The sequence below is a fragment of the Rousettus aegyptiacus genome, unplaced genomic scaffold, assembly GCF_014176215.1.
Source record: "Rousettus aegyptiacus isolate mRouAeg1 unplaced genomic scaffold, mRouAeg1.p scaffold_m13_p_2, whole genome shotgun sequence".
Lineage (NCBI taxonomy): Eukaryota > Metazoa > Chordata > Mammalia > Chiroptera > Pteropodidae > Rousettus > Rousettus aegyptiacus.
Window position 1 is genome coordinate 115736995 of NW_023416295.1, and position 27510 is coordinate 115764504.

The window sequence follows — 27510 nt, forward strand, 5'->3', positions numbered from 1 at the left end:
AATCATAGTTCAATAATCAATTAATCATTTTTTGCCCTTAGAAGAGCCTTTTATGTTTTATTTGAAGCTTTTAGTTTAGTTATGCTTGTAACACCAACTGTTAGTGCTCACATAATTCGTGTTTTCCTTCTTTCTCTGGCATATTGCTTGACTACATTTCCTGGGCAGGCTTCACCCAATTTGGGGATAAAATTACCTAATATGCTCTTTATTCTATACAGTTGAAATTTTAAAGTTTTACCCCATATTTTTTTGGTAAATTTTCTTTCTTTGGGAAAATGCTTTTCTCCAACTCTAAGTATGTATCTTCACTGAATATGTGTCTTACTTCTGGTCAATAAAAGTTCTTCCCCCCAATTTTTGTAAGTGGGATTATTAGAAAAATTTTAATAGGTCTCAACATTTAAAGCTGTGACCTGAAGCTGTCTGCTGGCATGTTGACTGACATATGAGAAAAGTCTGTCTCTTGTGGGAATGAAAGAAGCATACACTCTAAGACAACAGTGTCAGTTCTGAAAATATCCTAGTCCCTGGATACAGTCACTCCATGAATCTGGATTCACGTCTCTGTGGTTTGGACACTTAGAGCAATAAAGTTTCTTCTTTTGCTTTAGATAGGTTGAGTTGAGTTTCTATCACTGGCTTTCAAAAGTTGCCAGCTGCTATGAATATGGAAATCAATTAGTTCGTTCCTGAAAATGAGGGATTGCAATAGGCTTTGGGTTGAAGAAGGGAGAAGAGAGACCTAGAAAAATAGGATTATTTGTATTGATATGCTAATGTTTGCTATAAAACTCCAAGAGGGTTTTTTTTTTTTAATCAGTTAAAACAAAACCTAATCTTTTTTTTTTTTACTATCAAACTTATTTTGTTGCTATTGAGAATACTTTCACTGAATGCCACAGTGAGGATTTTGACCTCAATCCTTATGTAAAAATCCCTGGCCCAATTAACTGGACTGGATCATACGAAACCACAATACACTTTTAAAAACATGTACTCAATCCTAAGTAGCCTAGATGCAAAACAGGCCTCCTTGGTCTCTTTTCCCTAGACTCATCTTATCATTCCGATGGTGAGAAGAGGCAAGGAAAAAACCAATCCTAGTTAAAGAATCTAAAGTAGCAGTTTTCTCCCTTAAGCTTATAGTAGCTCACCAAAGACCACCTCCTGTTTCAGGCTCAGCCCTAGTCCTTCTCATGCCAGAGGTTTCCTCCTACACTGTAGTCAACCCCAGTTCCATCTTATGTATCCGTGAATTTAGTTTTAATAGACATTTCAAAGAAAGACTCAGTTTAAAGAGCTACATCACATAAACACAAGAAACTTGACCATCTTGGCTGTTAGTACCAAAAGCTTCTCCTAACTAACTCTAAAAAGTGATGATGTGCTTGGCCTGGGCCCTATTAGTATCCCTCCTCATATCTGGAGTCAGGAAAGGTAAAGGCTCAAGTGTGCTCCCAAACCCAGAGCAAGGCCTGACATTATTAATATTTGATGTGTGCTTGAATTAATGAAAAGATGAATATTTGGGTAAGATAGGAGAAATATATGCTGCATGTTAGCAGTGCTCGTAATACAGCTGACATTCCATAAATTCTGTCAATATTAAAAACATAAAGGTACTTAATCGAATGCAATATTTTTTTACTTCAGTTTATAGAGGAATTTTAAGCATTTTTATGTTTTCTTCTATCTTTCAACCTTCATGTCGTTTCATATGGGGATTTGACTTTCTCATTTATATGCGTGCATGTACATCCTCATTTGGTTATAAGATTTAATCGTATTGACTTAATAACATCATCTTTCTCATCCGTAAATTCAGGTCCTATTTCTCTCGTTTGCTTATTCCTAAAGTTAGTTTTATTGGCAGTCAGTTTATCTTCTCATTCGAGAGTTGTTTTCAGGGCCTGGATGTCCTGGATAATGCCCACGGTGTTCTCCGAATGCAGAGTACCCATGTGTGCAGATTAAGGAGCACCGCTCCACCACCTTCACAAGTACATGTCAGCTTGGCTGATGAAGCAACCCTGAATAAACCCTTTCGTTCCATGCTATGAAATCATCTCCCCATTATCTTCTGGCATGGGTGTAGCAGCAAAGTCTGAGAATTTCTTGACTTGGGCTTCTTTTACTGTTATTCTATTTTTATAATTGGAAGCTCGAAAAGTTCTTTAAATTTTCTTGAAATTTAAAGAATTCACCAGATTTTGGTTACTCTACTGTTATTGATTTTGATTTGGAAATACTAAGCCTTTTCAACATCTAATTTCAAGAGTGTTTTTAATTCTGAAAAACGTTCTTCAATTATACCCTCGGGGATATGTTCTGATATTTTGTCTTATGCTTTCCTTCAGATGTAAATATTAACTTTTAGTTACATTGCTGTATGACTTTCCACATCTGTCATCTTCTCTTACATTTTTCTTTTTGTTATGTGTCCTGAATATTTTTCTGGACCTATCTATTGGTTTGTTAACACAATTTTCTGTAGAAACACCTATATTTTTCTGCCACTGCTATCAACCCGAATAGTTTTAGAATCAAACCTAGTCCATACTTACCATTCCTCTTTTCATCTTTTTGAGGATGTGTAACAGTTCTTACTCAAGCATTTCCTTTGATAATGTTGTGGGATATTTTCTTAGTGTGGTTGAAATACTCATAATTTCATGTATCCAGGATTCTGGACTTGGGCTGAGGTTCTAGGAACAACATACAGGTGGGTTAAGACTGACCTACAGGTTAAAGATTGGGGAGAAAAGCATGATATGAAAGACAGAATTGAGTGATGAAGCCATAGCTGAGATCTAAGGATAAAATCCAAACAAAGCAGCAGTGCGAAGACAGAGAGTTGGAGTCCTGGTATAAAACACTGGAATAGAAAACAAAGTAGCTTTGGAATGGAGGGAAGAGGATTGATTCTGGAATTTCTGAGACACTATAAGGAACTACTAAATGTACTGGAAAATTTAGACAAAAAGGCAGAAAAGAAATTTTGTCTCGTACCTGCTATTGAAACTTATACCGGAGAGAAATGAGATGGGGTCATATGGCTTCCAGCAGAAATCTTTCCTAAGATAATATTTGTAGCTCAGGTTGGCTGCCAGTGTCACCTTGATCCTTTTCATCACACATAAGAATACCTTCAGTTCCATTTGTTTTGGCGATTGCTGAGTTTGCTTTTCTTTTAGATGATTCTACAAGTATTTTAACGAAAAGAGAGACAGAGTTCTCAGGATTCACTCCACCATTTTCTGTCAATTCTCAAATTTTATTTAAAGATGTATATATTTGTAAAACACAGAAGGAATATGAATATAAAACATAAGTTCTAATTGCTGTGTATAATATTCTACAAATATACTTTCCCCACACCTACTCTCAGAACAGACTATAATTAATTTTAGACACCTCTAATTCACAGATGTAGAATGTTTGCATAATAAGATGGTGAACAGAAGTGCCAGTTTCCCACACTTATGTGATATGAAAATATGGCAGGAGGAAGTAGAATGAAATCATTAGATCACTTTGGACAGTCCACAACCTTGGTAATCTGTTTGAGAGATGACTAAAAATTTTGGTATTAAGTTTCTAACTTTGGTGCCATTCAAAAACTGGCCATTTAAATGAAGTATATCTTTTCAGGGAACTTTAGAAAAGCTAATGTGTTAAGGTACAAGTATTAAGATAAGAGTCAAGGAAGCTTTCAGCAAAAATGTGCTTTACTGGGCCAAAATATTACTATCTATCCCTGCCCTGAATCTGTGAAGACAACTCAGGGACTTGCAAAAAGTACAAACAGAACATTAAACCACATCACCTCTTGGGCTTCAGAAACAAGGCTTCAAAAATCAGTGCAGGTTTGTCATTCCAGAGTGCCTCACCTAAGATTTATTTTACATTAAATTAAATATATGAGCAGAATTGGTATACAGCATGTGATGGGTAGCTGCTGAATACACACAAAAAAAAACAAGTCACAAGCCAATGGGAGATTAGATTAGAACTTTTATAGTTAATATGCATCAACTGGTTTTTCCAAGCAAGGAGGAACTCTTCTTTTATTTCGTTTATGAACTTTGCCTTCAAAACTTACTCTCACTTAAGGACTATTTTTCCTATCATTTATTTATACATCCATCCAACCATCCATCCATCATTCATCCATCCATCTAGTATTTTTAAGTACTTAGTATGTGGCAGTCCTCCTGTGAATGGCTGGGAATACTAGAAAGAATATGAATAAAACAGACTGTTCTTGACCGTATTTTGTGAAATATGTCTGCCTTTACTTCCCCAGACTCTTAGTTTCTCCTCAATTCAAAAAGTCCCTGAGGTCTGCCTGGATTCCCCCTCCCTGCACTGAAGACTGGAAACTCTCTCAAAGCAGTCAGCTGGGAAATCACAGGACCCACTAGTTTGTCTCCCTTTTTCTCTGGATCACTGTTTTTTATTGCCTGATGTCCAGTGTCTCACAAATCATTGTGTTATATATTTTGTCCATCCTATTTTCATTGTTTTAGTTAAAATGGTAAATCCAAATCTTGTTTCTCCTTCTTTGGTGAAAGCAGATATCTACTATTGAGTTTTGAGAGTTCTTTACCTATTCTGGACACAAATCCTTTGTAAAATAAATGATTTTGAAATATTTTCTCCTATTTATAGACTTTTAAAAAATTCTCTTGATGGTGTCTTTTGCAAAGAAAAAGTTTTTAATTTTGATGTTTAATTTGGTGTCATATCTTTCCCTAATCTCAGATTACAAGTTTTCTCCTATGCATCTGCAACCTTTTAAGCTATTGTTTCTTTCATTCCATTTTAATTGTGTGCATAGGGAAGACTTATTTTTGTTGCAGAATTGCGTGATATCTATCTCAAACAAAACATCCATCTTGGGCTATGTCCTTGGGGATTTTGACACACCTGTAATTATTCGGAGTCTCCACTGGATGTCAATACTGCTCAAGGAAAAGCAGTTCATTCAGCTAGTATATTGAGTGCACAAAAATGATCCATGCTTTTAAGAAGTGTTACAGTGGAATAGTTAGAAATGAGGCTAGAAGAAGTGAAATATACAAAGAGGACTATTTCTCCATCAGCCCTGTAATAAATGTCAGGTAGAGTAGTGGGATACAGCACTGAAATTTGTAGCAGTATTGAACCTAAAAGACTGAATTCTATTTTCCACTCTGGCTCTTCAGTTGCTGACTTATGCAAAAATGAAACCACATTTTTGCTTGAATTATTTGGGTAATTCTCACAAGGTATTTTATTGAACTAAAATTAGAGATCAATCTTTTTTATTTCTTTTGTTCACTTCCCAAACATGCACAAATTTCAGTAGTGACCGGATAGAAAGGAATGACTTTGTTTAAAAATTACATTAACTAGGCCATTTTGGTCCATATCTAAAAATATCACTAAGTTCAGAAATATGAAAAAAGACCCAAAGAGTCAAATGAACTTTGATCATACTTCTGAGCAAGTTTTGCTTCCAGGAAGTGCTTAGTCTGGTCAAGAACTAAAACATGATAAGCAAAGTTGAATTTATATTGCTTTTTTCCTTCTAATAATCTGCCAAAAAATAAATACTTTAAGAATTGAGTTCTAGATATTGTTTTTAGTATCCCTATTGTGAAGTACGTAATTATATATCCTATCATTGTGTGTTTTTTTTAACATAAAATCTTGTTTTTCTTTAAGATGACCCATTTTGAAAATTGGAAAGAGAAGAACATACAATATTTTGACAATACATCCTGTGGGTGGGACACAGAGATACGGGATTGATCAGGTTCTTTTAGCAAGGAATTATTTAAATGCATATTTTATGAAATATCTGAAATGCATTACTTTAATATATTATTTAATGAGGCTGTCAGTTGGCAGAACATAAAAGTTAGCTTATGCTCATCGTTGTCTGACTAGCATTGTGCTACTGCAGCTAGCAATAATAAAAAAATTAAATGAAGGACCATATCTAATGCAGATAGAATTTTTGAGTGAGCGATTAAAAAATGTTCTAACATTTGCGAAAAGATACTCAAAGTCCTGTGTAAAATATGGATAATCAAGCAGAATTAGCTCTTAAAAGTAAGGTACTATTTTAATAAATATGCATTTGGGTGTTGGTGAGAGAGCAAACAGAAGGTTTTTAGCTCTTTCTAAGGACTGACTTTTCTGTTATGACCTGTTTCTCATGGGAACTTAACTTCCCTATGTAGCTAAATATCTGACAAACATAATATTTGAATTGTTACAAGTGAACAACCCTCCAAATGTGTCTCACTGACATACCGCGATTCTTGTATTCAGCTATATATGGTTGGTAAAGTTTAACTGCATTCGGTTTCAATATGTCATATGGTAACAAGATTCTGTCCAAGCATGCTTACTTTTTGGCCTGTTTCTCCACAGTGTCCAACATGTCACATTGTTATAATCATATACACACTTTGGCAACTGGCTCAAAGCTTTGCACTATTATTCATTCTCTAGGTTAATAAGGCTTGTAAGAAATGTAAAAACACTTTTATTTATCAAATTTGCTCAAGTCAAATAAAAGACCTAGACTGTCTGCTTGTAACTCCCGGGTTGGACTTTCCTATAAGCTGCTGGCATAAGATACAGAAAATTATGAAGGTGTAAATCATACTCTAACATAGCTAAAAGTTTTGTTCCAGACATGGTATTGGCCCCAAACTAAAAATATTGGATTGATTTTCCAGAAGTTCAGAGCCATAGTTTTCATATCCTTTTTTTAAATGCCAAATTATATCACTAATATTATTTTTTTCTGTTTTGACATGATCTTGTGTTATGGGCCCATCTTTCAAATTTCCCATTTAAGCTATTCTCTGGCTTGCTTTTATTAAACCAAAGGAATTTCAGATCTGGAAGACTATTTAAAATCCTTTGGATGACCACTTTAATACTTAAGGGTAAAATACAGCCATTCTACAAAAATGGAACATTGGAAGCATTGCGCTGGAATAAAAATAAAACAATTAAAATAGATTCTTAAATAGCAATCATTGGTTCCAGTGTGTCACATTAAATCTGTGCCTCCTAAGATAGTAAGTTTTCCATTTTCAAATTAACTAAGCCAAGTTTTAACTTGTGTGGCATAATAAATCTAAAAACTTTTCCTCAAGAAGAAATGAATGGTGGGGAGAAAACCTATTGTTCAATAAAAATAATGAAGTGAATTTTTAAAAAACCCAGATAGTTCAGGAACGGACATTTTCTCAAGTATTGCTGCTTAGGATTAATTTTACATAAACTTGTTCAGTGGTGACATTTTCTAAGATGACTCAAAGATACTAATTTAAGAATAGATTTCACCATCAAAATCTTTTGAGTAGAAGGTATAAAGACAAATGTTTCCTTTTTTGGTTTCAATAGCCTTGTTAATTTATGAAGTCCAGAATTCAGGAATCCATGACTGTGGGCTCCAGAAGGTCACTTAATAGATAGTTGAATCACTATATTGTATTGTTTCTAGTTTGACAAGGGCCTATAGTAGGTGTTCAATAAATCAGTCATGTCTACAAAATGAATGAATTTGTGGACTCGGTACATTACGTAACACAATCAGAGGCTCTCCTAGGGCTGCAGAGTAGGTCTGGAAGCAGATCAGGGAAATACAGCAGCAACAAAAGTGCCAGATGCAGAGTCTGCAGCATCTTTATCCCCAAACTAGTAATTTATATTGAAGGAAAGAATACAGGCCCACGATCTTGCGTGTTCATTTCCAAAATTAAAAAATCTCAAAAAACTAAAAGTATTTTCCTTAATTCATTTGAAGGGAAAACCAGATTTAAGCTGACAGAGGCTATTTATGTTATGTGTTTATCCCACTTAGTGTAAAAATTCACATATTTTGCTACAGAAACACCAGTGTATTCAATTACAAACTCTGGTGAGAGATTATATGATATACAATATATGCATTTTAATACCTTTTCAAAATACATATAATTCTGAGTTCTTAAACATTTTCACCCCGAGGTGTGGGACAAAAGCTTACGACTCTGTATCTAGTTGATCTCAAATTATTGAGATACTTTCTGCATATTTTCCTATCCATCAATTATCCTCTCCTTTTCAATGCTCGACTCACAACAAAACTTCTTGCATAGGAACTCCTCTTCTAGAAGATGCATGCTACTTTCTCTGCTCCTTGACTCATAACATGAAGTATTGCACCTTCATCAACCATCAGGCCTCACTGTGGCCTGGTTTTCTGGGAGTGATGCTGCCTGTGCTTGGTTAACTTGGGAAGGCCCTCATGCCATATGTGGTCTACACGAGCACTCAGCAAGTAAGCTGGCTTCCTGTGGGACCATCAGAGGTATCACACCACACATATGATCATACACACTAAGTGATCAGAATGTGCACAATTTTCTCCATGGAGTTGTATCAAAATAGAACTGATCATTTGAGCTTTGTTAGTTTCAGGCATAAACAATAAGGTGATCCAAGGAAGAGAATTCAGCTATTTATCCTTGATCAATGAATGGTCCTCTTCTGTCATTAAACAAAGATTGTCTGGATAAATTGAACTTTTCCATGAAAACCAGTTCTGCTGTATCTACTCCATGAGGGACAAACCCCAACGTAGAATGCTTTCACATCTGGCTTTAAGTAACTGATCTAATTGGCCCAGATAGAACTTAATCAGGACAGAGTAGAAGGGAAACTAAAATTAGCTAATTCTGTTCCTCATTAATAATATGGGCTGTGGAATCTGGGGGATGATTGGAGTGTTTATTATCTAAATTTATCCATGTAATCACTCTACTTACCTCTACTAATGGTAGAATTGCATTGAGATTTGTCAAGCCAGAAAACTAGTATTTAAAACCTACTGTGATAACCCACAGAAGACATTACAATGGGAAAGGGAGTTCGTTGGCTTGCATCTTTTTTGTTCCTTCTTGACTCTGGATTTTGGAAGGTCCAGAGAAAACGCTAGTCCTATCTGGTTTCTCTAATGACATCTCTCTCCTTCCCTCTTCCACCCTTCCTTCCTCCTTTACCCACCCCAAACCACCCCCCACCTCTCTCTCTCTCCTTCTAATCATCTATTGCTCACTATCACTCTGTCTGCCTGACTGTGATTCTATCTGCCTTTTTTTTTTCCATACTAGGTAAGTATGAGAAAAGATGGGAAAGGAGAGAAACAGGCATTTGCCATCCTCTAGTGAGACTTCAAATATTACTGAAATCATTATTTACACCATTTGTAATCTTATAAAAGTAAAACCTTCCTATAGCGGCGATGGCAATTCTTAAATTTTACTTTGAGAACCAGTTAAAGTAGAGATCATTTAGTAGGCATGTAATTCATACAGCACCTTGAATTCCATGGAAGATTTTAACTGAACCGAAGGGTGCTAATCCTTTATAATAAAATAAGATCTACTTGTTTATTAACCCTGAAATACATTTTTCCAAATTATTCAGGGTTGAATTTATTTAGCTATCTTGTCAGGAAAGGTTCTGAAAGTTTCATTTTAGGGGGGTTCCCATGGGAGATTTTCTTATCAAAATTCTAATTTTGCTATTCTGGCTCATGATTATTTCTCCTATTCAGAAAACAAATAAAACTGTAGGGTTTATAGAAAGTGAATAAACACTTCTCCTCTAATATTTCTGAAAACTTGTGTTTTTAATTTTATTGTGAAATATGTTAAGAATATCTTTTGGCTTTTCTAACCATATCGTCAGCAAGAAGCTAGAAGGTCAGTTTAAAACCAGTTGTGGTATGGCAGCTGCACTGGACTTGGCTTCTTAAGTGGCATCTCTAGAGAGGGAGGTGAATCTCAACTTTTCATCTTGACACGAGCAGGAATAATGAGAAATGTGCTCTTTGGAAGGCTGAGACCCTTGGTGTTCTGTGTCCTGGCTCAAGCTATTTGCAGTGCATTTCCCTGTCTTCCACCTCTGGCTTGGGGATGCCCACATGGCTTACCAGGACTTCAGACTCTCCTGATGGTTGCAGTGGCCCTAGACCAAGGGTTGTACACACAAAAGCACACAAGTCCCAAGCAGAGATGAAAGTGAATGAAGTGGGCCTGTGGGGTGGCAGTGAAAAGGCAGCAGTGTAGCCTATACAAAAGGAGAGGCTTTACTGAGTTTCAGCTGGTAGGTGTACTGGTCCCATGGTGTTAGAGATTCCATTTTTTATTTTCAAAGGAAACACAAAATCCAGAATATTTTTAGATGCAATTTCATAATTTAAAAATATTCTCTTGTCATTACTCAAGTTTAAAAAACAAAACAAAACAAAAAGCACCATAGCAGCAGGCCTGTGAGCCGCCTGTTGTGACTTCTCCCCCAAATGAAACAAAACCAGGAAGAGACATCGTAACAGTTCACTTCTGTACTCAGCGATTTATGTATCCCACATTTTTTTAAGGCTTTGGGCATCTTTCTAGTTTATCAGGAATCACAGCAAAAACGTAGGCTATTGTAACGCCACATATGGAATGTGTGCAAGAGTTGTAGTGCCATGGTCTTGACTGCTCTTGATTGTTAGAGACCATCTGCACACTGTGTAAGAGAAAAGAGGTGTTGATCAGGTCGTACGGTTATTGCTCTCCAGCTGTGATCCTGTTAACATTGCCCCTGTAACACATACTCTGCTTTAACAAGGAGGCAGTGCCAACAGGATGAACTAACCATGAGGAGCACGCCCCTCCTTCCCCACTCCCCGCCCCCCCCCCCCACAGAAGAAGCCACCCAAAGAGAAGCTGAACTAAATAAAGGTCCATAATACGAACCATCGCTCATGGGAAATGAAAAGTACTTAAGAGTTGACTGAAATTTACAGTGATTTCAGACCCACTTGGCCTCTGTTTCTTCCTCAAAAATAAAGCAGTCTCATTTCAAGTGGTTCTCTATAGCTTGTGATTGTAACAGAGACATCAATTTAGGGCCTGAACTCAGGTATTTTAGAATATGACTACTATCAGCCCACAGTACAATGAATCATCTGAATTTCTGAGCATCTGGCTCACCTGGATTTTGTAGACATAAACTGTGTCTACATGAAGCAAAGTAAGGGATTTATTTGCTTATTTATTTATTTCAACAAATGGTTACTGAGTTTTGTGTTAAGTGTTCAAACTAAAAGGTAATTTCGACAATACCTACCATTAAAACCATTAAGTCTAAGAGGTAAGAGAGAAACATAAGCAACAAACTAAATATAACACATTAGATGTTATGATAATGGCATACAGTTCCATCAGTAACTCCTGCTGAATCAACCTACATTTCTCCTTTGCCAGTATCCTAGTCTAAGACTCTATTATCTCCCTTAGAGACTACTGCCACAAACCCCTATCTGCTCCTTAAGCTTCCCTTCCTGCTCCCCCCATCCCCATTCAATTCATAGCAAACCAGAACAATTATAAAAAGAATAATAAAGCCCTGTAGGTATAGCTATTGTGTGTTTCTCCAGCCTCATCCCTAGCGCTGCCCCTCCTAGTCTGGTCTCTGTCAGTTCTCACAAGGAGCTAAATGCTTTTCTTGCTCAGAATCTTGCTGCTTGCTATTTCTTGTGCCAAGAGACTCTTCCCTGGCTTACATATCACCTCTTAAAAAGGTGTTGGTTGCCCTAAGTTTTCCACTTTAAACTTCATCTCTATTTTGCTTTTTACCTTTATTATGATGTTCACTTATTTTTGTCTGTTTTCTGCATTTATTTTTTGTCTGTCTCCTCCACTGGATTTCATGAAATTAGCATCATTATCTCTCTTGGTCTCTATTGTACTCTCAACATCTTGCAGAGCATTTGATGTACACAGTCATTCCTCAATAAATATTTATTCTAAGAATGAAGGAATCACAAGTCCTTATTGGAACCAATATGGGGAGCAATTTATTCTTGAGGTTACAGAAAGGAGAAAGATAGTTGGTTATTTTATCAATATTCTAGGGCTGCCATAAAAAAAATATCACAAACTGGATGGCGGCTTAAAACCATGAAAATTTATTCTTTTACTATTCTGAAAGCTAGACGTCTGAAATCAAAGCGTCTTTTAATGTCGATTCTTTCTTGGGGATCGGAAGGAACATCTGTTTCAAACCTTTCTCTTAGCTTCTCAGTGTTCCTTGGCTTATGGCAGCTTAACTTCATTTTGTGCCTCCATCATCACATGAGATTCTCCCTGTGTGTCTATGTCTGAAATTTCCTCCTCTTATAAAGGCACCAATCATTGGTTTATGGCTGTCCTTAATTCAGTATGACCTCATTTTAATTTGATAACATCTACGAAGACTATTTCCATGTTCACAGATACCAGAGCGTTAGGACTTGAACTTATCTTTTGGAGGAACAACACAATTCAGCCCACAACAGTCATCTATCTCTCATAGAATGTGGCATTAGAGTGGGGTCTTAAAAAATGAATAGAAGTTGGAGTGGAGAGTGAGTTGGGTAGGTGTACAGTTAGAATAATAAGCAGGACAGTACATTTATCGTAATGACATTAAAGTTGGGTAGTAGTTGGCTGAGGGAAGACTTGAATGCTGTATGGAGGAGTCTTGATTTCATTCTATTGTCTTAGTCTGCTCCGACTTCTATAACAAAATAGCATAGACTGGTGGCTTAAACAATAGAAGTCTATTTTCTCAAAGTTCTGAAGACTGGAAGTACAAGATCAAGGTGCTAGCAGGGTTGGTGTCTGGTAAGACCTCTCTCCTTGAGTTGTCTTCATATAAGGGCACCGATCCTCTACAGTAGGGTCCTGTCCTTATGACCTCATTTAACCTTTATCACCTCTTCACAGGCCCTCTTTCTTTCTTTTGTTCTTTCTTTTTAATTAAGTAATTTATTTTCATGATGATGTTGGTTAACGAAATCCATTAAGTTTCAGGTGTACAATTTGACAGCAAGGCATATATATATTGCATTGCGTATTCACCTCCCATAGTTAGATTTCTTTGTGTCATCACATATTTGACCCTTTATACCCTATCTACCACCCCCTCTCCCTCCCCCACTACCCTCTGGTAACCACTACTCTATTGTCCATGTCCATAAGTCTCTGTTTGTCTTGTTCATTTGTTACTTTTAGGTTTATATCACACATGTAAGTGATATCATGTGGTTTTCAATTTTTTCTGTCTGGCTTATTTCTCTTAGCATGATTATCTTGAGATCATTCATGTTGTCGCAAATAGGCCCTATTCCTAAATACAGTCACACTGAGGCTTAGGGCATCACCTCTAAAAATAGCAAAGACATAAGTAATGAGGCATGGGAAATAGGAGATTTACTTCAGAGACATTTCAGAGGTAGAATCGATAGAGCTTGGCGATATTATGGAGGGTGTGATGACGAGGGAGAGATACAGGACAGATGAGAGGATCTGATGAGACTGGGTATTAATCTTATCTTCATTCACCTATGTTGCTGTGGTGTGGTTACTTAAGGCATGCATGTTTATGCACGTCAAAATTTCTCTATTTTCCGTTTTATGAAATTAAGACTGTACCCCAATTTTCTTGCCTCTTTTATTTCCTGAGTCTAATTTTCTTGATGATAAAAGTTCTTTCCAAAACCCTAGCCTGCTTAGCTGTTTCCTGCACCCCAACAAGTTCTTCTCGGTTACCTCTCCTGAAGGTTAAGTTCTATCTCTCAACTCCCAATCCCAGTTCAGAACCCACCATGATTTGATTATTCCTCGCCTGATTTTCTTTTAAATTGTTGCTGTATGAACACCCGCTGCTTGCATTACATTTGTATTTCTTGGTCCTAGCATTTGCTTGTATCACCTCTGGCTTTACTAAACCATTTGGACATTCAACTATCTGGCTGCTCCCAGAAGAGCAAGTGTACTGCCAAGTTAGTTTCTTCCATGTGCTTCCTGTCCATCATCAGCTTTCTCCCAACTGGCCTTTGTTTCTGACATCTTGCCTGTCTTCTTTCCCAGACTTTTCATGGCACTGGAACTTTCTAACTCAGGCAGCTAACTAAATGAAGAATCAGTTTAGACAACCAATCCTCCCCCTCTTTTGCCCTGGTGAGTTCACTGCCTCAGCAATTTTTTTTCAGTGCATCTGCATCATAGTAAATGTTTTCTTTTCAAAAGCAGTTTAATTTTTATAACCTTCAAATCATGTTGCTTTATTGATATAAAACAGTTTCTTCTAAATACGAAAGGCCTAAACTCAAATCTGGCCCCATCAGATTCTCCACCTGACTGATCCCAATGGGCTAGTAATTGCAAAGCTGAACCTCATTTAGCATAGGGTAGCAATCTGCCCAGTACCCTGACAGGCAGTTGTTGAGAACACCTGGGGGCCAGGGGACGGGACACGGAACACAGCTCACCCCGCCCCCCTCCCACCACTGTTCCCAGTCAGACCCTTTTATCCTTCACTGTGTGCTGAGGGTACTTCCTGGAGGTACTTTTGTTTCTAGGTATCATTATACGGCTTTAGAGAAGTAAGAATTTTCTCCACAGAAAGTTTATGAAGTTTTCCTTTAAAGTTTTGATTGCTTTTATCCTATAAGACAGCCTAAAGATTGATAAGAAAAATTGTAATTTGTAAAAAGGATGACCACATATGAAAATATGTAAACATAGTTCATGTATTATACTTCATACAAATAGTTTTGGTTTAGGGATATATGTATAGATATAAATATAAATATAGATATGGATATATAATCTATAGATTGTATTCTATAAACAGTTTAATGGGTACTTAATATGGAAAATAATTTGGATTTTAATATATCCTGGAATTTTTTAATATAAATTTTGTGTCTTCATCTTAAGGAGAAAAAAATAGAAATCTGTTTAGAGACTAAGGATAAAATTCTGGAAGGAAGAAAAACAATGTTTTACTGAAGAATGGATTGAATTGCATGCCAAAAGTACCCAGAAAGAACAAATGCAGTTATATCAAATGTCATAATGTAATTTTCAAATTTGAATACTATTAACATTAGCTTCTCAATTTTTATGTGGCTTATTAATATTAGTGAGGAATGCCAAATGGCTCCTAAAACCGACTTATTTAAATTGTGCTTTCCAAAATCTGTAAGGTTATTCCACTCCAATATTCTTAGCTATATTTATATTTAAGTATAAAGTCAATATCTTTGAATGTGATATTGCATATCAGATTAATCGTATTTTGTTATGCAGGAAAATACGTATTTAACCTAATAAAATATTCAATATATAGGTGTGATTAGAAAAGAGTCTTAAATTTTTATCTTACAAAAATAATGGAAAATCATAATCTCAGATCAAATATCTTGACTGGAGACTGCCTAAGGTACATGCGCTTTTAGTAAGTTCACAATTCCAAGATGGTTACTTCATGTTTGTTATTTGTAAAATATAGTAAGGCCCATTAACACTTGGGTACTAGGGTTGACAAGCAGTTTTTTCTTCTTAGACTCTGCTATCTCCAGTTTTGTACTACCTTTTATTATTAGGTTTTAGAAGCTTAACCTAATGTACAGTCTTTGAAATATAAAAATAGTATTTATGTTACAAAATGATGCACCATCGAGTTCCTTTTAAATGACAAGGTTTTTTTTATGTGGCTCCACCTCCAGCTGGGCCCAGACCTGGTCTGCCTTTGAGGTGACTATATTCGCAATTGTTCTTTGTCATTCGTCTCTCAGAGGTTCTTGTCACAAATCAGAACAGAGAAGCCCCAAATTTCCTCTGATGTTACCTCTAAACACAGAGCAGCTTTGTTCAAAGAACAAGGAGTTTTCATAGATGTCTTTACAGAGTAGGCTGACCCACAGAGGTCCCTAGAATATGGAGCTAAGATGAGTCTGTCCCTATTTATAGAAAAAGTGCTGAAATCTCAACCCCTTACTCAACTCCAAATCCTAAGAGCTCCTGGAATCTTGCATTCAATCATTGAATAAAGAGAATAGAGTCCTCTCAATTCTGCCTCTGTATCTCAGAATCCATCTACTTTTCTCCACCCCCTCCACCACCATCCTAGTTCTGGTCACTATCATCTCTTGTCTATACCACTGCCAGAGCTTCCTATTACCTTGGTCTTCTGTCTTACTTCTCAGAAGTCCATTGTCTATATTTCAGTGTTGCTAAAAAGCAAATACTTCCAGTGTTTCCTTTTGCTGCCAAGATAAAGTCCAAATTCCTCAACATGGTATAATTTTTACCCCTCTCTGCCTTCAGTTCTCACTCTCATGTTTTCAGCTTCTTTGTATTTCCTTGTATTGTCACTTGATCCTAAATCTTTACATATGCTGCCCTTGATCTGGATGCTGATCTCTGCCCTCCTTCTGCCTCCTCCATTGCCTTCCCTTTCCCCTTCTTGACCATCTTGCCTGCTTAACTGAACTCATCATTTAGATCAAAACCTTAATGTTATACATTCTGGCAATCTTCTCTGACTCCCAAAACTGAGTTAGGTTCCATGCTTGTGTGCTTCCATAAGACATAACACTTCGTGTGTAATGACTTATTTATTCTTTACCTTCCCAACTAGACCATCAGTTTTTTGAAGACCAGCACCATGTATTATTCATTACTGCATCCTCATCCTCAGTACCTATGATTTTGCTTTACACATAATAGGTATTTGCTTTATATCTGTTAAATAAATATTGGCTTGTGCCCACTTACCCCTTACTCCTGTTTTGTTTCTATATTTTATTGGCTCCTGGACATTCAGGTTTCTTTCCTGCATGCTGCTACCCTGTGATTGCCCCCACTAAATCTGACATCCAGTTTGGCTTTTGTTATTTTAATCTTGACAATCGTTCTGTTTTGGATATCTTTTATACCAGCCCTCTGGCCCTCTCTGTTTTGACTGCTTTGGAAAACTACCCTCACTGTGACATTTTCTGCCCATCTGATGTCCCTTCTGAGCCTGTGTCTGTATGGAGAGTAGGGGGATGGAGATTACATATTTTGTTTCTAATTATCTGTTATTACAGTATTACTGTGCAAAGGTAAGGAGCTTTGGCTTTCTTTTTAACTAGAGAATAGCTAGATAACTATTTTGGAGCATGAATTTTTCACAGTCATGTTTTCTTTACTGGGTGTCTATGAATGGCATCTCTGTTAAAATAGTCTTGCTTCTGCTCCCCTCAGCCCATTTGCTATGAGCATCAGGTCTCTAATTAGCTGCTTACTCTAAAACCTTAGCTATCCCTTTTCTTTATCTCAATCTGCTTTCTGCAAGTCTTAGCAAGATTCAGGGAGAAACACCTTAATTATTGCTTCCTCAACAGCCTCTATCTTTTTTTCCCCTACTTCCAAGTTTTAACATAGAAGATAGAAACAAAAGTGTCCCCCCAAATCCTTTCCAAACCTCCAAGATTTTTCTCCAAAGAAAAGAGAGTGACTAAATTACTTTCTCCTCTTCTCTTCCTCTCGTTCTGCTGGTATTTTTTGCCCTCCTTAAGAGTGACTTTATTTACCTCTTCATATATTTGTTAGTTATTTGTATGTTTTCTTAGAAAAAATGTCATTCAAGTCCTTCACCCATTTTTAAGTCAGATTATTAATGCTGTTATTTGCTATTGAGTTAAAGGAATTTCTTATATATTTTGGATATCAATCCCTTATCAGATATATGGTTGCAATTATTTTCTATTATTGTATAGATTGCCTTTTCACTCTGTTAATTGTTTCCTTTGCTGTGTAGAAACTTTTTTGTTTGATGTAGGCTCACCTGTCTGTTTTTGCTTTTGTTATCTAAGCTTTTAGTGTCATATCCCAGAAATTATTGCCAAGACTGATGTCATAAAGCTTCCCCTTATTTTCTTCTAGGAGTTTTAAGTTTCAGGTCTTATATTTAAGTCCATAATCCATTTTTATGCTTGTGAATCCTCAAAAAGTAAAATAAAAAAAATAGAAATGCAATCCCATTTTCAGATATTTACCCAAAATAATTTGTCAAGATCTAAAGAGTTATTTGCAATCCCATGTTCATTGCAGAATTATTCACAATAGCCACGATGTAGAAAAAACCTTAAAGTCTATTGTAGGATGAATAAAAGAAAATGTGATATATACAAACAAAGGAATGTTATTCAGCCTTTAAAAAGGAAATCATTTCATGTGCAACAACGTGGACGAAACTTGAGGGTATTATGCTGAGTGAAATAAACCCGTCACAGAAAAAAAGATACTGCATGATTCCACTTATGTGAAATGTCTGCAATAGCCAGACGCATAGAAACTGAGACTCAAATGGTGGTTGCCAGGAGCTGGGAGGTGTGGGAGACAGGAAGTTGCTATTCAATGTGTATAAGATTGTGAGGGATGAATAAGCTCTAGCAGTCAGCTGTATAGCATAATGCTTGTTAACAATTCTGTGCTGTGCACATAAAAATTGGTCAATAAGGGTAGATCTCATTTTAATTGTTCTTACAGTAAAAAAAAAAAAAGTAATGTTAACTGCAATGTTGGCTTCTTGTTGAGACAGGAGGTCTTAGCAATTTAAAGTATTTTATAATCCCTGCTTAAGACTCTAATTAATATTTTCTCTTGAAAACTAAATAGCTCAAATAGCATCTGGTCTTGTAAGAGCATCACTTCTGTATATACCTCAGTGAGATGCCCAAATATACACATTTTTAATTCATGAGAAGTCCTCATTCATTTATGACACAAATTATTTTCCTTGTGGTCAGGAACGGAGCATGGATTTTCAGTTTTAAATATCTAATGATCGGGTTCACTAGGGCCTGCCAGAGCCCTGTAGAAGAAAACTTTCTAGATGATCAAAGGTGATTTTAATTTTTAGAGACAATGAAATAGGCTTATATATCATTTTGTGTGTAAGAATATCTAAGCGACACCGTGTGAACTAATCCAGAGTAAACTCAATTAACTTTTTCATAGCAATAGTTTCACTAGTCTGTGAAGTAATGGGTGTAACACTAATGGAAATGACTTTGCTTGACCAAAGCAGCCTTACGGTTAGGAAGAAAATGACTGGAGATCTAGGGCAGTGTTGCTCAATAGAAATAATGCAATCCACATGTGTAATATTAACCTTTCTAGTAGTCATATTAAAAAAGTAAAAATTAGCAGGTGAAATCAATTTTAATAATGTTTTCTTTAACCAATTATATCCAAAATATTATCATTTCAACGTGTAATCAATTAGATATTATAAACGATGGCCTTTTTGGGAGGAGTATTAAATATTTGAAATTCTGTGTGTATTTTATATCTATAGCCCATTTCATATTTCAGATGGTCAAAAGCCACATGTGGCTACTGGCTACCAAATTAGATAACACAGATCTAGAGCCTGAAGATTGTGGCTGTCTCAGGTACCATCAGAGGATCTGTAAGATGAAAACTGAAGATCAGATGTCCTTCACTATGCCCCTTACCATAACACTCATGATGTCTTCCAGATTTAGATCTGAACTCTGAGAAAACCTAAGGTTGGCATTTTTTAATAAGGATGAGATTAAGTCGCTTTCATTTCATAGAATGGGACCCTAGTGTACAGATTGAGTTTAGGTATGAATGAATTAGAAATGTGTTTCTTGCACTCTCAAACTTGCGATCTGTTTCCCTACTTGTTATACTTACCTCACAGAGTGGTTTAGATTATTAAATGAGAAAAAATATACAAAGAATATGGTAGGTGCTTAATACCTTCCTCTTTCCTCAGTTCAGATCTAAAATGGCCAAGGTCATAGGTTTTCTCTCTTTTAGGATCAACAAATTTTCATAGATGGATGCCTGAAGATTTCGGCATGTGTTCACTGCAGTTATCAAGTGAGAAAGCATAAATGAATAAGTGTACTTATTTTCACTAAGGGATGACTAGACTTAATCACATGACATTCTGAGATTCTATAATATCCACTTCATCTCTGAAGACCAGCATTTAGAACTGGAGACATATGGATATTAAAAAGTGTGTTAAGTATAGGTGTAGACATTGGTCTATTCATTCATAGACTAAAAACACAAATGCTGAAAAAATATATTTAGAACATATGTTAAAATATATTAAGTATATTTAATGAATATATCAAAATATAAAAAATATTAAATTGTTTAAAAAGTGAGAAAAGCATACTAAGCACAGGAAACATCCAGGATTGTGTTCTCTTTTTTATACTTTTTTGAGTCATATTGATTTGCTGTTGCTTAGATTGAGCTTTAATGAAATTCTGCCATTTTGTCAGCAGCGTTCAGGCCTAATCAGTAAGAAAATGACAGAGGCAGAGGCAAGAAACTTGATAGAAGAATCAAATTACACATGATTATTGCAGAAATATACCATGGAGATATCTTATAGAGAAAAGAATGAGAATTTTGCAGAAAAAATTCAGAGCCTTCTTTGTGTAATATTGTATGACAATGAAATCCAGGTAACTGTTGCCTGAAGACAACATTATAGTTAGGATATAGGTTTAATTACTGTAACAAAGACTCAAAATTTCAATGGTAAAAACAATATAAAAATTTGTTTTTATCTCACAGAATTATTTAAGAATAAGCAGCCCAGAGCAGACATAATGATGGCTCCTCAGTGTCAAATATCTGTATCTTTCTAGCTTATGGCCAATATCACACTTGGATCAGTGCAAGAAGGGCCTTTGCCCTTAGCCCTGTCTCTAGTTCTCTTTGGGATGTGTGCTCTCTCTGCAAACCAGAAGTCTTCAGGACCAATGAGGTGTGCTTATCTGGAATGTCTGTTCCCTCCCTCACAGTCTAGACCACGTGTTAGATACTCAGAATCTAGAATACCTTATTCGAGTGGCTCCAAACCTGGTTCCATGCCTCTATCCCAGAGTGTTCTGAGTTGCTGGTCTGTACTCCCTTAGGCTTGAGGCAAGAGGTGGCTAAGTGATATTGTCTAGGGGAACTTAGACATGCGATTTAGGGTGTATGTACACCCCATGAGATCCTTTATAGTGCATCATAAACAAGAGTTGGGTAGGAATATCCATGGGCCAGAGTTAGCTTGTCTGTGGTTCTGTAATCCTCAATGTAAGACTAATGCCTCATGGACCAAGATTGCTTGTTCAGCTCCACCCATTCAGGCAGCAGGAACAAGAAAAATAGAATAGAAGAGATAGATGGTCCTTTAGGGCATAATCTAGGAAAAAATACAAAAACGCATAGCTTCTGCTCACATTCCATTAGCCAGACCTTTGAACGTTTTTACTGAGCATCCCACATTCTCAGCTAAGAGTTCTGTTACTAAGAGAAGAGAAGAATGATATTGGAGAAAACTAGCAGCCTAGCACATTCTTTCTTTTTCCAAATGTTAATCCCAAAGTCCCATTCGGTTACAAAATCAATCTCGAAGTCTAGGGTCTTGAGGTAATATGTGGTCCTCTCCAACAGGTTAATGTAGCTTATGTGGGTTCAGGGATATGATGACTAAATAAAAGCTAATTGTTTCTTCCTCCCCACACCCAAACTCTAGAAAAAATGGTAAAGGAGGAATAGGTTATCCACAATAAAAATGCTCTGTCGAAACAGAAAAGGACGAGAAATCCTAGGGCAGTCGCTGGATTTTAGTAGTCATCAAATCTTACTGAGGAAGACATTGCAAAACCTCCCTCTCTGACAGCTTGGTTAGTCCTTGTTTAGCTCGTTTGAAAACCTTTGGTTCTGCTCTCTGAGGAAATTCTTTCACCACTGTGATCGGTGGTCCCTGACTTTGCCCTCTGGGGCATTCTTCTTTGTCTTATCTCTTCTATAGTAACTTTTCGTAAACATCGGAGCATATGTTGCTTTAGGGAGAAGTACTCAGGGGTTTCTTTATAGGTTGAACTGACGCAGACATTTTCATGTTATATGTGTTATTTTTTTGAAGTATATTTTCCTCAAAATCTTAGGGCCCGAGCTCATTCTCTTGGTGCCAGGCCTGCCCCACACCTGTGCTCTCCTTCAGCCACCTGCCCACCACCGCCAGCAAGTCGTGCCCTGCAGCCGAGACCCCATCCGCCATCCAGATCTGCTGGATCATGCTGCCGGACGATGCTGATGTAGCCAGCATTGTCCACGGAGGAACTATCCTGAGTATGATCGAGGCCACAGGAGACATCATCAGCATTTGGTATTGTTACTGCCAGAATGGGGAGCGCTCTGTGGTCGCCCTGGCAGAGACTGAGCGCACTGACTTCCTGTCGCCCAAGCGCACTGGCGAGGTGGTGTGCGTCAGCACGAAGATCACCTACACCCCCAAGCACTCCGTGCAAGTCCAGGTCAATGTGATGTCTGAAAACCTTCCCACAGGTACCAAAAAGAGGACCAATAAGGCCACCATGTGCTACATGGCCCTATCGCTGAAGAATGTGGACGAGAGCAGGAGGACAGCCACAAGCGGTACGAGGCCCAGAAGCCCAAGTGTGTGGAAACCAAGCGGAGCAGCCAGGACGCCATCTAGCCTGCCCTGAGACCAGGGCCAAACACGGCCAGCTACAGCCAGTCCAGCTCGATCCACTTGGTGGGGCCTTCGGACTATACACTGCACGGCTTTGTGCACGGAGATGTCACCGTGAACTTCATGGAAGATGTGACTGGTGTCATGGCCACAATGTCACTACAAGGCCAGCGTAGTCACAGCGTCTGTGGACACCATTAACTTTCACAATATTAGAAAAGCCTGTGTCATCACGTCTCTGGGCGCTTGTCATTCACAAGCAATAAGTCCATGGAAATCAAGACCCTGGTGGATGCCGACTCTACAGTGGACAACTCACAGAAGCACTACCGGGCCTTCAGTGCCTTCTTCACCTACATGTCCTTAAACCAGGAGGGCAAGTCACTGCCTGTGCCCCAGCTTGTGCCGGAGACCGAGGATGCAAGAGGTGCTTTGCAGAAGGCAAAGGGCAATACCTGCAGAGGAAAGCGAAACAACAGGGCTAAGCAGAGCCTCAGCCCTAGGCGCCCTCCTCCTGTCGCTGGGCCTGCAGCAGCCCCAGCGTCTCATCATCTAGAAGTTGTCCCCTGGCCAAAAATGCAATTCAAATTGAAAACTGTTGTTGCGTGCCGTATTCCTCTGGCAGTGTTAACTCTTCTGAAAACCTGTACGCCAAAGCTTATTTATATCGTTCCAGTGTAAAAGCTACACAATGTTGTCTCTAACACCCAGAGACATTGGGTGGAGCCCTGGGGAATAGTCTATGTTCTCTATACAGTATGTAAAGAATCTAGCATCACTGATAAAGCTGCTGTTCGGCTGGGGGGGAAAAAAAATCTTAGTAGGCTTATAGTTTATTGGCTTCAAGCTTTCTTTTTTTTTTTTTAAATAAATAAGTAGCTGAAGATATTCTCTTGTCAGACATAGTATATCTGACAACCTTTATTAACAGGACTTATGCCATTGCCTATTCTTCCCCATTTCTTAATGGCCTCTCGAAGCCATCCAACAGTTGATTGGGAAGGCTACAACATTAATCTGATCATTGTTTGTGGGCTGGACTCATTTACTCATAGGGAGATGCTTGAGAGACAGGCCTGAGGGCATAGTTTTGGGTCCTGCTAAGTCTTGTCTTTAGAGCTACTTTTTAATTTTGTTCGCATTTTAGATACAGTATAGTTAACTTTGTTAATGACATGAAATGCTAAGTTACTAGACCCTTTGTCCATTTAGATGAAAGGATACATGCAGAGAAAAACCTTAAATGTATTCACTTCAATCAATGCTCATAAATGTTCCAGTTCTAGGCTGAGTCCCTCTTCTTCTTCTTCTTCTTCTTTTTTTTTTTTTTTAAGTCTTTGCCGAAAACCTCAAAAGGCAGCCAATATACAGGAGCATTCTGAGTTTTTTCAACAAATCCTGAACTCACAGTCCATATTCATATGTGTTTTGCCTTCCAAGGCATCAGAGGTAACAGTTTTGTCAATGTATTTCCAAGAATAACGAGTCACCAACTTTCCAGCTTCTTATTATCTGTGTCCCTTCTATCTGCTGCTCAACTCTTAAGCCAGTGCCTCATGTATTAGATTCTGTCATGACAACCCCAATTATAGTGTCAAATTCTAATTACTTACGCTTTAGATATAGTTGTTGCTATAGAATTCAAAAATAACAGTAGTTTAAACAAGATAGTTCATTTCTAACTCCCATAGCAGCCCAGGTCAAAGCACCCCAGAGCAGAGAAACAATTCTGTGAACATTTCCACTTTGTGGTTCAAGATGACTTCTTCAGCTCTGCTCATCACGTTCACTGGAAGGGGAGACGAGAAGATGGAAGACACATCCTTTCCTCTTAAAAGCATGACTCAGAGGTTTGCACCACTTGTGCTCACAACGGATTAGCCAGAAATTAATGGTGTGACCACACCTCACTACAAGGAAGGCGGGAAATCAGGGCAGCCATGATCCCAGCTAAAATGTCTGTACCATGGAAACAAGAAGTCAATAAATATTGGGAGAACGCTCGTAGTAGCTGCCAGAGTGAGCCATTGTTGAAATAGATGGGGAGCAGTAAGACAGAGAACACTGCCATTTATCTGCTTTACAGACACTGGTGACTTTCATAGTCACCGAATAACTATTCCTTCCTTTCCCTCCTTAGGAACCGAATAGCCAAGCCTGAATTTAAATGATGCTTATGAACTCCAAAGTGGCAGAGCATTTTGGGAGAACTTCTGTTTTGTTTGGCAGAGATAATTGGCCTACAGGAAAGATCAGTATGTATTTCTTGGTCTTGAAGATTTTATAACATTTCCTTAGACCACAAAATGAATAGAACAACTGTGAACAGAATATTGGAAATTACAGAAGCCAAAAGAGTGCCTCCCAAGTGTTTATTTTTTAATCTTTCTTTCTAGATTCGCTTTCTAGAAATAGCTCTCCTCTTGTCTTTGCTTTTTACAGTGATCTTGCACTGAATTCACACAGAAAGAACAGAGCATCAAAGTCTAGATTCAACTCTCCTCGACTTCAGTGGTAATTTTCTCCTACGCATGTACTACCAGACCTAATAAGGGTTTACATTAGGAGTCCCAACTATTCTTTAGACTCTATCAGATTTTTCACATTGTGGATTAAATGGTAGTGTTCAAACATTGGAGCTAATTAATTTCACTATGACTATAACCAGGCCTGACTGCTGACTCAGTTTTAATACAAAGTAGTGGTAAGTGCACAATCCTTAGGTCAAACAGACTGTGATTTAAGCTAGGCTCTGGAAAGTATGTCTTAGCTATTCACTTATTTTTATCTTAAGATTTTCTACTATGTGGGGGAGGAGATATCAGTTTTCTTGTCTCTCGAAGTTTCATATTTATGATCTTCAACTATCAGTTCTTAATATATATCTCTAGCTCCATTCTTTTTCCTAAGTGTCTTTTTCCTATATTTCTAGTCATATGAACAGTTAGGAATAATAATTGAACTTACTAGGCCTGTAGGTAGTTAAATGAGATGACATATAAAATTGCTGAGGACAGTGCCTAATAGTCAAATGATAACTATTATTATTTGCTCATTTGGAATGAATGAATTAATAAAATAGCACCTGTAATATACTTCACAAGAAATGGTATAGATGTGTGTGCGTACGTATGTGTATATGGTGTTATAATAAAAGTTGTTCACAATAACACAGAGGTATACCAGAACTTTTTTTCTTTAAAAAAGACCTATGATTGAGAAATGCTGCTCTGTCTAGCTTAGAATTTCTCCCTTCCCTTGCACTATACTTTGCATATAATAGGTAAGTAGTTAATACATATTAATATTTGTTAAAATGAATTTATTAATATGCAAATTTTTATCTTAAGATTTTCTACTATAATATGTTAATATAGTAATACATTAGTAGCCATATGCCAGACATCATTACATTCATGTCACTTGTTATCTCATTTATTCATCAAAATTACACGTTGATAGGTCTTATCTCTATTTTACAGAAAAGTACACTGACACTTTCGTAAGAGGGGTTAGCTGACTTATACAGAGGCATATGGCAAGTAGCTGGAAGATGCAGTAATAAAACTCATATTAGTAGGTTATAAAGTCCATTCTTTCAACCCTCTAAGCCTGAGAGCAGATTCCCATGTTCTTGCTCTCTCAGACAAAATAGGCATGTAGTATAGAATTCAATGCCAATCAAAGCTATCAAATGTATCTTACTGAATTTTTTATCTTTGATTTTTATTTTCAATTTTGTTAGGATCTAAAGTGAGGGAACAAAAGAAGAAAAGGAGATTCAAAGAAAGAGATAGTATTGATATCCATCATTCTTGTTTTCTTAGTGCCAGTCTTCAAAAGAAAATGCTTCCCAGTTTATCTTTCTTTGTCTAACATATGCAGAGATGTGATCAGTTATTAGAATGATCAAATATACTGGAGAGATCTTACGAATAATAAAAAGGCAGATATACCATCTTAGCAGACCAAAGGAAATTTCAGTTAACAGTTTTAGCTGCGATTTAGAAAGGCTATCATAAAAATGGTGTTAGACCCATTGGAGGAAAACTTCTCATTAGAATATAATAGGACGGTTTAAAATATTTAGAAAAATAGCCTGGATAGAGTCACTGCTGTGGCAGTGTATTAGTTTTCTATTGTTGTACAGCGAATTACTAGAAACTTAGCAGCCTAAAACAATACACACTTATTATCTCACAGTTTTTATACATCAGACATCTGAGTACAGCATAACTGGGTCCTCTGCTCCATGACTCAGATGCTGAGGTCAAGGTTGACTAGAGTTGCAATCTTGTTGAGGCTCAGCCTCCTCTTTCAAGCTCCCATAATTTTTAGTTGAATTCTTTGTAGCTGTAGGCTTGAGGCCCTCAGATGTTAGAAAAAAGTCTAAAAAATGTAAACTACTTTACAGGGACAGAAAGAAAATCAGTGATTCCTCAGGGAAGGAGGCAGGATAGATAATAAAGGGGTAAGAGAACATTTTGGGGATAATTTGTTTATTATTTTGGCAGCGGTAATGGTTCCATAGGTTTATGCATACATTAAATTTTATTGAATTATATACTTTGAATAGGTTCAGCTTACTGTGCATCAATCGTATACCAAATAGGATTGAAACAATGAATATAATGGACGAGTAAGCAATGTGCTATGTATACTGAACTATGATGAAGAACTAAGAGGAAGCAGACTTATTGTGAGGAAAGACTTTTCCCTGGCCAAGTTGGCTAAGACTTAATTATTCAGCATTATTTACTGAGTACTTGTTACAAGCCTTGTACTGTATTAGGCATTCTGTATATATTATCTTATAAGATTGTCACAATAACTTTGAATGACTCAGGTCACTCTCTCTATAAAATAAGTTTTTGAGACATTACTACAAAAACTTTAAAAACAATTTGCCCCAAATAGAGATCAACAGTGTTCTGAGAGATGCCACATACAGCAGAGGCCCCTGATTTTTAGAAGACGACCTAAAAAAACTAGCTAGCTCAATGATTCAAATCTTCCTTCATAGGAGATTCTCTGGTTCAGAAAATGCAAAATTTAGGAAAGAGAAAGAAATAAATTTCTCTTTACCCTGTTATTTAAATCCATGAA

The 27510-nt window shown here is 37.2% G+C and overlaps 1 pseudogene; it reads left to right on the forward strand.

Moving 5' to 3' along the window:
• The window catches only part of LOC107514524, a 48201-nt pseudogene extending 25294 nt beyond the window's left edge, over positions 1–22907 (forward strand).
• The last annotated feature ends 4603 nt before the right edge of the window (positions 22908–27510 follow it).